The 11,355-nt window shown below is 40.9% G+C and overlaps 1 protein-coding gene across 1 annotated transcript in view; it reads left to right on the top strand.

Annotated features, from left to right (window-relative positions):
• Window positions 1–11,355, top strand: part of PRIM2 (DNA primase subunit 2) — a 462,179-nt gene that overhangs the window by 39,154 nt on the left and 411,670 nt on the right. The window lies entirely within an intron of this gene.

Genomic DNA, 11,355 nt, shown 5'->3' with positions numbered 1-11,355 from the left:
ACCCTCATCAATAGCACAATGCATGGCATTCATATATCAATAAATACCTACATCTGCTTTCATCAAGACGATGAGCAGGGTCATTAGATTTGAGGCCTGATTATTTAAAGATGCCACTTACTTTGTCCTTCTCAGGAATCTCCCCCAATAAATCTCTTACACTTCTAATTCCATCTTGATATTTGCTTCCTGGAAAACCCAAATGGACAGACATCCCAAGTAATTTTACAGTCAGATAAATGTCAGAGCCATTACCCTAGGCTAGTGATTCTCAATTTTGGCTATACCTTGGAATCATCTAGAAAACTTATAAAAAATACTTGGCTGGGGGGCAGTGGCTCACACCTGTAATCCCAGTGCTTTGGGAGGCTGAGGCAGGAGGACTGCTTGAGGCCAGGAGTTCAAGATCGGCCTGGGTACCATGTGAGACCCTGTCTCTACAAAAAAAAAAAAAAAAATTAGCCAGGCATGGTGCCACAAGCCTGTAATCCCAGCTACTCAGGAAGATAAGATGAGAGGACTGTTTGAGTCCAGAAGTTCAAGGCTGCAGTGAGCTATGACTGCACCAGTGCATTTCAGCTTAGGTGACAGAGTAAGACCCTGTCTCAAAAAAAACAAAACAAAAACAAAAACACCAACACCTGATGCCTGATGCCTGCATCTTATCCTCTGAGTATATGATCTGATGATGTAGGGCAGTGGTTCCCAACCATTTTGGCATCAGGGACTGGTTTTGGTGGAAGACAGCTTCCATGGATAGGAGGTTGGGTGGAGGGATGGTTTGGGGATGAAACTGTTCTACCTCAAATCATCAGGCATTAGTTCTCATAAGGATGTAAGGAATGCTGCAACCTAGATCCCTCACATGCGCAGTTCACAATAGGGTTTGGGCTCCTATGAGAATCTAAGCTGCTACTGATCTGACAGGAGGTGGAGGCTCAGGTGGGGTAATGCTCACAGCCACTCACCTCCTGCCATGCAGCCCAGTTCCTAACAGGCCACAGAACAGTTACCAGTCCATAGCCTGGGAAGTGGGGACCCCTGGTCTAGGGTACAATCTGGACATCAAGTATCACCATCCTACTACCCTACACAAGATGTAGTCTTTAGAACACAGGCTCAGATACAAAATTCTGACCAGGATCTGACCTTTGTTCACCCAGCTAGCTGTATCTCACACTGGTTCAGTTCCTAGAAAGCAACTTCCGTTCTCTACCTAAACAATTCTTCACCCAAGAAGACTGTTAGGTTCAAAAAAAGGCAACAACAAAAATCTTATTACATTTTATCCCTTTAAAGATATATACTTCAGCCACTTTTGCTTCTGATATGATAGACATTTTTCCCTATTCCCTCCTCTAAGTATAATTAAACATTTTGGACATTACATATAAACAAACATTAGACACTGAAAAGTGGAAAAGTACCACGGGACACAAAGAACAACATGGTAATGAGTTTTCCTTGAGTTATTTTTACCTCATATATCCCAGACTAGATTAAGAGAGAAGCTGGTAACCAGGAAATATCACCACCACCACCACCAACAAAAAAAACCATAAAAGCCTACTCTCTTAAGTCAGAAGACCAGGAAAGGGGCAGCCTAGCAAGTGGAAAGGTAGAAAACACCTATACCCTTGTGAGGGCTATACTGATGCACCCCAACTCCCTCTATGGGGTGTGTCAGAGAAGACCAACTGAGGAGGACTTTCATCCTCACTGGGAAGAAATGAAAGCATCCCCCACCCCACCCAACCACCACCAAGGCATCCCTGGAGACCATGTGGAAGCCAAAATTTCTACCCTATCCAGCAATTCAGTAATCCACTTTCTTGCTGGGGTGGTGTCAGATGAAGCCTATTAGAAAGTCAGGACTTCTACTATCTCACAGGTAATAAGGCCATCTGCTGACTCCGTGCAGTGTCAGTGGGAACCGCAAGGTACCACTCCTCCTCCCAGCCAGGTGGTATGAGTGGGCCCCAGTGGAGACTCATTGTGACCAGTAGTAAGAGGAGCTCTTCCCACTCTGTTTCTTTCTTTCTTTTCTTCTTTCTTTCTCTCTCTCTCTGTTTTTTTTTCCAGACAGGGTCGCATTCTACACTCCTGGCTGCAGTGCAGTGCTGTGAACACAGCTCACTGCAGCCTCAACTTCCTGGGCACAAGCAATCCTCCCACCTCAGCTGGGACTATAGGTGCACACCACCAAGCCTGGCTAATTTTTGCATTTTTTTTTGTAGAGACCGGGTTTTGCCATTTTGGCCAGGCATCTCAAACTCCTGGGCTCAAGTGATCTGCCTGCCTTGGCCTCCCAAAGTGCTGGGATTACAGGCAGGAGCCACCTAGCCCAGTCCACTCTCAATTTCAATGGGAAGACAAACAGGAAACCTGGAGTTTTATCCTCACCTGGTAGTAAAGAGGTAGTGCCCCACCCTTCCCATTTTTGGAGCACATCAAAGGAAGCAAGCTAAAAGAGAATGTAAATGAGACCAGATAATCACAACATAACACTCCCAATGTCCTAATTTCATTGAAAATCACTCAGCACACCAAGAACCAGGAAAATCTTAACTTGAATGCAAAAGACAATCAATAGACACCAGCAATGAGATGGCAGACATTAGATTTATCTAATAAGGATTTTAAAAATAAAAAGTTAACTAGCAGTCAGTGAGCAATTATAGATATACTTGAACAAATGTAAAAAATTAGAGTCTCATCAAAGAAACAGAAGATACAAAGAAGTACCAAATGGAAAGTAGAACTGAAAATTATAATAACCATAATTAAAAAAACTCAATGACAGGTTCAACAGCAGAATAGAGAGGACAGAGGAAAGAATTAACTGAACTTGAACATAGAACAATCTGAGCCAAGCCAAATAAACAGACTGAAATAAAGGACAGAGGCTTCAGGACTTGTGGAACTAAACCACAAACATCACATATTTCTGTCATTGGAGTTCCAGGAGGAGAGGACAAAGAAGATAGGGCTAAAAAAGAACTTGAAGAAATAATGACTGAAAATTTCCCAAATATGGAAAAAGACAAAGCTACAGATTCAAAAGCTGAGTAAATCCCAAACAGGATAAACCAATCAAAATCTAGACCTAAACAAATAAAAGTCAAACTTCTGAAAACTAAAGACAAAACATTTTGAAAGCAGCCAGAGAAAAAGAATGCATTACCTTTAGGGGAAAGGTAATTTGAATGGCAGTGAATTTTCCCTCAGAAACCATGGAGGCCAGAATGAAGTGGCACACCATTTTTTGAGTGTTGAAAGAAAAGGACTGTCAACTCAAAATTATATATCCAACGAAAATATCCTCTAGGAATGAAAAGGAAATCAAGGTAATCTCTGATGAGGGAAAACTAAGCATTAGTTGACAGTAGGCCAATGCAAAAGAACAGCTAAAGGAAGTTCTCAAGCAGAAATAAAATAATTTTTTAAAAGAAAAACTTGGAATATCAGAACAAAAGAAAGAACATGGTAAGAGCAAAAATATTCTTAAATGCAATAGACTTCCCTTCTCTTGAGTGTTCTAAATTACGTTTCATAGTTGAAAAAAAAATTATACAGCTGTCCAAGGTAGTGTTCAATATACGTAGGGAGAATATTTAAGACAATTAATAATAAATGGGGAAGGATAAAGGACTATAAAGGGAGGTAAGGGTTCTGCACTTCACTTGAATTTGTAAAATATTGACTGCAATGATAAATTACTGTGATAAATCACATATACAGTCATGTGCCACATAACAACATTTTGTTCAATGATGGATTGCATGTACAACAGTGGTCCCTTAATATTACAATTACATATGTTTACTGTGCCTTTTCTATGTTTAAATATATTTAGATATACAAATATTTACCAATGTGTTACAAGTACCTACAGTATTCAATGCAGTAACAGTATACAGGTTTGTGGCTTAGCAGCAATAAGCTATAGCATACAGCCTAGATGTGTAGTAGGCTATACCCTCTAAGTTAGTGTAAGTACATTTTAGAATGTTCGCACAATGACAAAACCACAACGTGCATCCCCAACATTAACCAATGCATGACTGTATATAACGTAATACCAAGAACAACCACTAAAACAGTAATACAAACAGGTACACTCAAAAACACTACAGATAAATCAAAATGAAATTCTAAAAACACAATAAAATCAGAATTTAATTGATATTTGTAGAACTGTCTATACAACAGCACAGTATACTTCCTTTAAAGTACCCAGATAGAACATATTCTGGGCCATAAAACAAACATCAACATGTCACAGGGCAAACCCCAAAACTGGAGTTCAGCCCAGGACGCCACGTGGGTTTTTGGCTTTGTGCAGAAGGAATTCAAGAGTGAGCTGAGAGAGTGAAGTGAAAGCAAGTTTATTAAGAAAGTAAAAGGAATAAAAGAGTGTACTCCATAAACAGAGCAGCCCTGAGGGGGTGGTGATTGCTTATTTTTATGTTTTTGGGTTTTTTATATATATGCTACACAAGGGGTGGATTATTCTTGAGTTTTCTGGGAAAGGGATGGAGAATTCCCAGAACTGAGGGTTCCTTTCCCTTTCAGACCATATAAGGTAACTTCCAGACTTTGCCATGGCATTTATAAAACTGCTGGTGGCAGTTACTTTTATTTTATTTTTTATTTTATTTTATTTTATTTTTTTTGAGACGGAGTTTCGTTCATTACCCAGGCTGGAGTGCAATGGCATGATCTCGGCTCACCGCAACCTCCGCCTCCTGGGTTCAGGCAATTCTCCTGCCTCAGCCTCCTGAGTAGCTGGGATTACAGGCACGCACCACCGTGCCCAGCTAATTTTATGTATTTTTTAGTAGAGACGGGGTTTCACCATGTTGACCAGGATGGTCTCGATCTCTTGACCTCGTGATCCACCCGCCTCGGCCTCCCAAAGTGCTGGGATTACAGGCTTGAGCCACCGCGCCCGGCAGTTACGTTTATTATATATAGTATTATAGTTAGCATATAATGAGCAGTGAGGACAACCAGAGGTGACTTGCATGACCATCTTGGTTTTGGCCAGCTTCTTTAATGCATCCTGTTTTGTCAGTGGGCATCTGTAAGACTTGTATCTTGTGGAACCAGATCTACTGAACTCCTGTCTCAAACATACTTAAAATAATGAAAATCATATAGAATGTGTTCACTGATCACAATGGAATCAAACTAAAACTCAATAACAGAAAGATAAAACAGGTAAATCTACAGACATAAACTGAAAGCACACACTTTAAAACAATCCAAGGGTCAAAGAAATAGTCATAAAGAAAGTTAAAAAAAAAAAACTAATTAAATGAAAATGAAAATACATGTGAAAGTTTGTGGAGCACAGCTAAAGTAGTGCTGAAATGGGAAAATATATTTTTGAGACAGAGTCTCATTCAGTCACACAGACTGGAGGGAAGTGGAGCGATCTAGGCTCACTGCAACCTTGGCTTCCCAGGTTCAAACAATTCTCCTGCCTCAGCCTCCCGAATAGCTGGGACTACAGGCATCCACCACCATGTCGAGCTAATTTTTCTATTTTTAGCAGAGGATTTCACCATGTTGGCCAGGATGGTCTCTAACTCCTGGCCTCAAGTGATCTGCTCACCTGGGCCTCCCAAAGTGCTGGGATTACAGGTATGAGCCACTGTGCCCGGCCTGAAATACGAAAATTTAGAGCACTAAATGCTTACCTTAAAAAAGGAGAAAAGTTTCAACTCGGTAATCTAAGCACTCACCTCAAGAACTAGAAGAGCAAAATAAACCCAACGCAAGTAAAAAAGGAAGAAGATACTAAAAAAGAACAGAAATAAGTGAAATTGAAAACAGAAAAATTGATGAAACAAAAAGCTGGCTTTCTGAGGAGATCAATAAATTTAACAAAACTTTAGTGAGATTAATACAAAAAAAAGAGAGAAGATACAAATACCCAATACCGAGAATGAAACAGGGGATAGCAAAATAGACTCTGCAGACTCAAAAGGATAACGTAACAACCCTATACACATAAATGTGACAATGTAGACAAAATGAACCAAATTCTTGAAGAGCATAAACTACCATAATTCACCCAATATAATACAGGTGATTTGAATACTCTTATAACTATGAAGGAAACTGAATTTGTAATGTAAAAACTCAAAAAGAAATCTACAGTAACAGGCAGTTTCACTGAAGAATTCTACCAAACATTAAAAAAATTAACACCAATGTACACATTCTCCTCCAGAAGAGACAAGGAAACACTTCCCAACTCTTTTTATGAAGGCAGCATTATCTTGATACCAAACCACAAAAAGACACTACAAAAAAGAAAATTAAACAAATAAACTCTCTGAACAAAGACGTAAAAATCTTCAGCAAAGTATTAATAAATTGAATTCAGCAATGTTTAAAAACAATAATACACTACAACCAAGTGGACTTTATTCTGAGAATGCAAGGCTAGTTAAATACTCAAAAAGCAATCAATATAATCTACCATATTAATAAACTCAAGAAAAAAAAACAACGTAATATCAATTGATGTAGAAGAAATATTTGACGAAATTCAACATCTATTTGTGAGAAAACTCTGAGCAAACCAGAAATAGAATGGGGCCAAGGAAGCACTCTGGGAGGTCTCAGCGGGCAGATTGCCTGAGTTCAGGAGTTCAAGACCAGCCTGAACAACATGGCAAAACTCCATCTCTACTAAAAATACAAAACATTAACTGGGTGCGGGATTGCTTGCCTGTAATCCCAGCTACTCAGGAGACTGAGGCACAAGAATTGCCTGAACTTGGGAGGCGGAGATTGCAGTGAGCTGAGATCGTGCCACTGCACTCCAGCCTGGGTGACAGAGTGAGATTCTACCTCAAAAAAAAAAAAAAAAAAAAAAGGCATCTGTAACATAAAACTCAATTCTGGAAGACAGATTGCTTTCCCTTCAGATTGGGAACAATGTAAGGTTATCTATTCTTACTACTCCTATTCATGATACATGAAGTTCTAGTCAGTGAAATAGGAAACAAAGAAACAAAAAAAATAAAACACAGATTACGAAAAAAATAAACAAAACTTTCTCTTTTTACAAATGACATGATTATCTCTGTAGAAAAACCCAAGGAATCTACCAAAAATTTAAAAACCAAACCCTGAACTAATGAGTTTAGCAAAGTCAGAAGACATATTTACAACACACAAAATTCAACTGTATTTCTATATACAAACAATGTACAATTTGAAACCAATACTTTTTAAAACAAGATTTAGAATAGCTCCAAAATGTTAAATACTTAGGTATAAATGTAACAAAACATGTACACAATCTGTATGCTGAAAACTAAAGACATATCATGTTTATGGACTGGGAGACTCAACCAAGTAAACATAGCAATTCTCCCTAAATTGATCTATGAGTTTAATACCATTCCAATCAAAGCACCAGCAAAATTTTTCTGTATCCACAAGCTGATTCTAAACTTTATACAGAAAAGTAAAAGAATCAAAATAGCTAAAGTAATTTTGAAAAAGAATAAAACTGGAGGAAATTACCCTACCCAGTTTTAAGACATTATAATGCTAAATTAACAAAGGGTGATAATGGCAAAGGGAAAGCTAAGTAAATCAATGGAACAAAAGAGGCCCAAAATAGACCCTCACAAATAAGGCCAATTGATTTTTAACAAAGGTGCAAAAGCAATTCAATGGAGAAAAGACAGTCTTTTCAACAAATGGTGATGGAACAACTAGACATCCATATGCAAAAAAGTAAGCCTTCACACCTTACACAATTAACTCAAAGGGATCACAGATCTAAATGGAAAACTTTTACAAGACATTTTTTAGAAGGAGAAAATCCTAACCAGGGGTTGGACAAAGTTCTTAGACATGACACCAGAAGATTCCTAAAAGCAAAAACTGATAAACTGGACTTCACCAAAATTGAAAACACTGCTGTCTGAAACACCCTGTTAAGAGAATGGAAAGACAAGACAGACTGGAACAAAATACCTGAAAAACAAGTATCTGACATATAATTTGTATCCAAAACATATAAAGAACCCTCAAAACTCAACATAAGACAACAGCCCAATTTAAATATGGGCAAAAGACTTGCCAGATACTTCACCAAAGAATCCATGTGGCAAATGAACACATGAAAAAATATTCAACATCTTTGGCCATTAGTTAAAGGCACATTAAAACCACAATGAGATACCACTACACACCTATTAAAATGGCTAAATTTAAAAATACTGACACTACCAAATGGGAGTAGGTGCAAAGGCTGGGAGTAGGTGGAGCAACTAGAACTCTCACGTGTTGCTTGTGGGAATGCAAAGTGACACACACTCCAGAAAATAGTTTAACAGTCTTTCAGAAATTAAACATACATTTACCATATGACCCTTCAATCCACTCCTAGCAGCACCCTAGAGAAATGAAAATATGTTCATATGAAAATCTGTACATGGTATTTATAGCAGATCGATTCACAATCACAGAAAACTGAAAACCTAAACGTCCTTCAGTGGGCAGATGTAGAAACAAACTGCGGCATATCCACATAATAAAACAGTACTCAGCAATAAAAAAAGTAATTATCCATACATGAAACAACTTGGAGAAATCTTAAAGGCATTATGCTGAGTGAAAAAAAAAAGGTAATATCAAAAGATTACCAACTGTTATGATTCTATTTCTAGAAAAAAATAAGTAATTGCCAGGGGTAAGGAGTATGATATAAAGGCATCACATTTGGTTTTTGTGTGGCGGGTGATGGAATTGTTCTACATCCTTTTTATAGTGGTTAGATGAGTCTAAAATTCGCAGAACTGGTACGCCGAAAAAAAGATAAATTTTAACATATCATTTTTTAAATAATAATTTCCTTAAAGAAAAAAGCCAAATTAAATTTTAACAGGTAGACGGACTTTTGCTTTTCAGAAACTATAGACTTAAACCACTAGATCAAAACAATTGCTTTCCTAGAAATAAGCATAATTCTGAGTACAATTAAAAACCTTGACAGTAATGCTTTATATAAACACCCTTTTCCCAAAACTTTTAACATTTTGCTAATGCAGTTTAATAAATTAGAAAAGGGTGAGTTAACTCACTAATAAAAAGGTGTTCTCATAACAGCCTTTAAGAAGTACGGTTATATTTGTAAAAATACTGAAAAACTTCCTAGGGTCAATGAAATTACCTAGATGTTAGGAGTTATATAAAAACCTAGAGAAGTTAACACCCCTTTTCAGGCCCTACTGCCACTTCACTAGCTCCTGATAATGAAGTTATTACTCCTGGCAACTGCCGATGGCTCCTCGGATCTCCGAGTAAAGTTAATTCTGTAGCAACCAGTGTCAATGGAACAGTGCAATTTGGCTCATTCATATTCCTGCACTCTCTAAGCCAGAAGCTAGGGAAGGGTGGGGTCGCGAGTAAAGAGGGGTCCCACTGCAGGGAGAAGAGTCGTCTAAATGCCAAGGTGGGGCTGAGGACCCTCTTCGCCGTCAAACCTAACCTAAGCACTTCACGCCCTTGCTGGTTTCTCGCCCGGCCTGGGTCGCCCCTACCCCATTCGGGACTGGGGGCAGGCAAAAAGCCGAACGCTCGGCCAGACTGGGGACGCAGCGCCGCCCCCGCTCCACCCCTTTCCCGCCCATGGGGCAATTCCAGGTACCGACCGCTGGGAGCGGGGAGGGGGTGCCGGGCTGGCGCGGCCGCCCACTTTCTCCAGCTGGAACTTGGGATCCATGCTCAGGGTCGGGAGAGCTGGCGCTCGGCGGTCCGAACTAGGGGATGGGAGCCGGGCCTGGAGGCCCCTGCCCCCGATACCCCTGGCCACTCGGAGAGTAAGGCACAGCCTAGGACCCCGGGGAGAAGAGAGCTCTTCTCCAGCGAAGCCGGACGAATCCCCAGCCCCCTGGAGAGGGAGAGTGAGCGCAGCGCCGCTGCACCGCAGCGCGAGCCGCTACTCACCGTCCCCCGCCGGCCGCGGACCCGCCGCCCGGCGCCACCGGCTCCTCCTGGTCGCGGCGCAACCGCTGCCGCCGCTGCCTCCTCCCGACGCGCCAGCTCTCCCGGCAGTGCCGCGCGACTGGCTCGCACCGTCTTTCGCTCTCTTAAGAATGATTACGATTTTTTAACGAACTTTATTCGTAGGCAGGGCTCAGACTGAGCGGCTAAGCAGCAGCTCCGCCGACAGCGGTGGGGCGCGGGAGTCTCAACTCCCCTCATCTGTGGACTCGCCGCGCTGCAGAGCATGCGCCGGACTTCGTCTGCGCATGCTCTGCGCGGACCCGCTGCCCCGCCCCGCCCCTGTTCTGGCGGGTGGCTGGCTGCTGCTCGGTTTTCCAGGCGCCTCCAAGGGAGCCGGGGAAGGCAGTGGGTCGACCACAGGCGAGCAGGATCTCCCAGATCGTGAACTCTAGAAAAGAGAAATCGACCGAAGACTGTCCGTATGAGTTTCGCCTACAGAGTAATCAGACTTCTAGAGTCCTCAAAGGGTTTGCCCCGCTTTGGACACATACCTTATTTTCTTGACCAAATGACATCTTAAGTGGCCGAGTGAGCAAAATATGTCGAGCAAAGTCGAAAACGCACTCACCCAGCCTGCAGGAATTGGCTGGACAAAATAGAAGCCTGAGATGGTTAATTATTCAGAGAAGCAAACCAAAAACGAAAAGGTCCCGTAAAAGTAATCTCAACTTTGCTGCAGTTGCTTTTATATTTCAAAATAAAATAGAATAGAAAAAAAAGGTGTAAAATACCAAATATTGGCCAGGATGTAGAGTAACTGCATTCTTCTACTCTGCTGCTGGAATGTAAACTGGAACAACTCCTTTGAAATGCAGGCATTGTCTGCAAAAGGTGCCTACCCTATGGCCCCGCAGTTCCACGCATCCATACACAGCAAAGAGAAACGAATACTTAGGGTGCATCGACGGGCAGGAATCAGAATGTTCATAGCTGCATTTATTGTAATAATCTCTTAATGAGAATAAGCCAAAAGACCATCAACAATAGAATAAATGAAAGAATTTGCACTGGGTTCATGTAATGAAACACTATACAGCAACGCAAAGAACCATCTGCAATTACAAACAACGACATGGATCAACTGCAGAAACCTAACTCCTAGCATAAAAAGACAACAAAAGTACACGTGACATAAGTCCATTTTTATAAAGTACAAAAACAGAAGAACTAAGCTGCTAAAAGTTAGCATGATAGTTACCCTAGTGGGTGGGAATAGTGACTGCAAGGAGATAACCACTGGAAGAGGGGCTTCCAGTTAGCAACCACTAAGGTTCTCTCTGTTGATTTTGGCACTAGTTATAAATGTGTGTCCAT

The sequence above is a fragment of the Aotus nancymaae genome, unplaced genomic scaffold, assembly GCF_030222135.1.
Source record: "Aotus nancymaae isolate 86718 unplaced genomic scaffold, 86718_ANA_hifiasm-v0.15.2.pri h1tg000040l, whole genome shotgun sequence".
NCBI classification, from domain to species: domain Eukaryota; kingdom Metazoa; phylum Chordata; class Mammalia; order Primates; family Aotidae; genus Aotus; species Aotus nancymaae.
The sequence above is the reverse complement of the archived record's forward strand: the minus strand, read 5'-3'. Positions and strand labels throughout refer to the sequence as shown.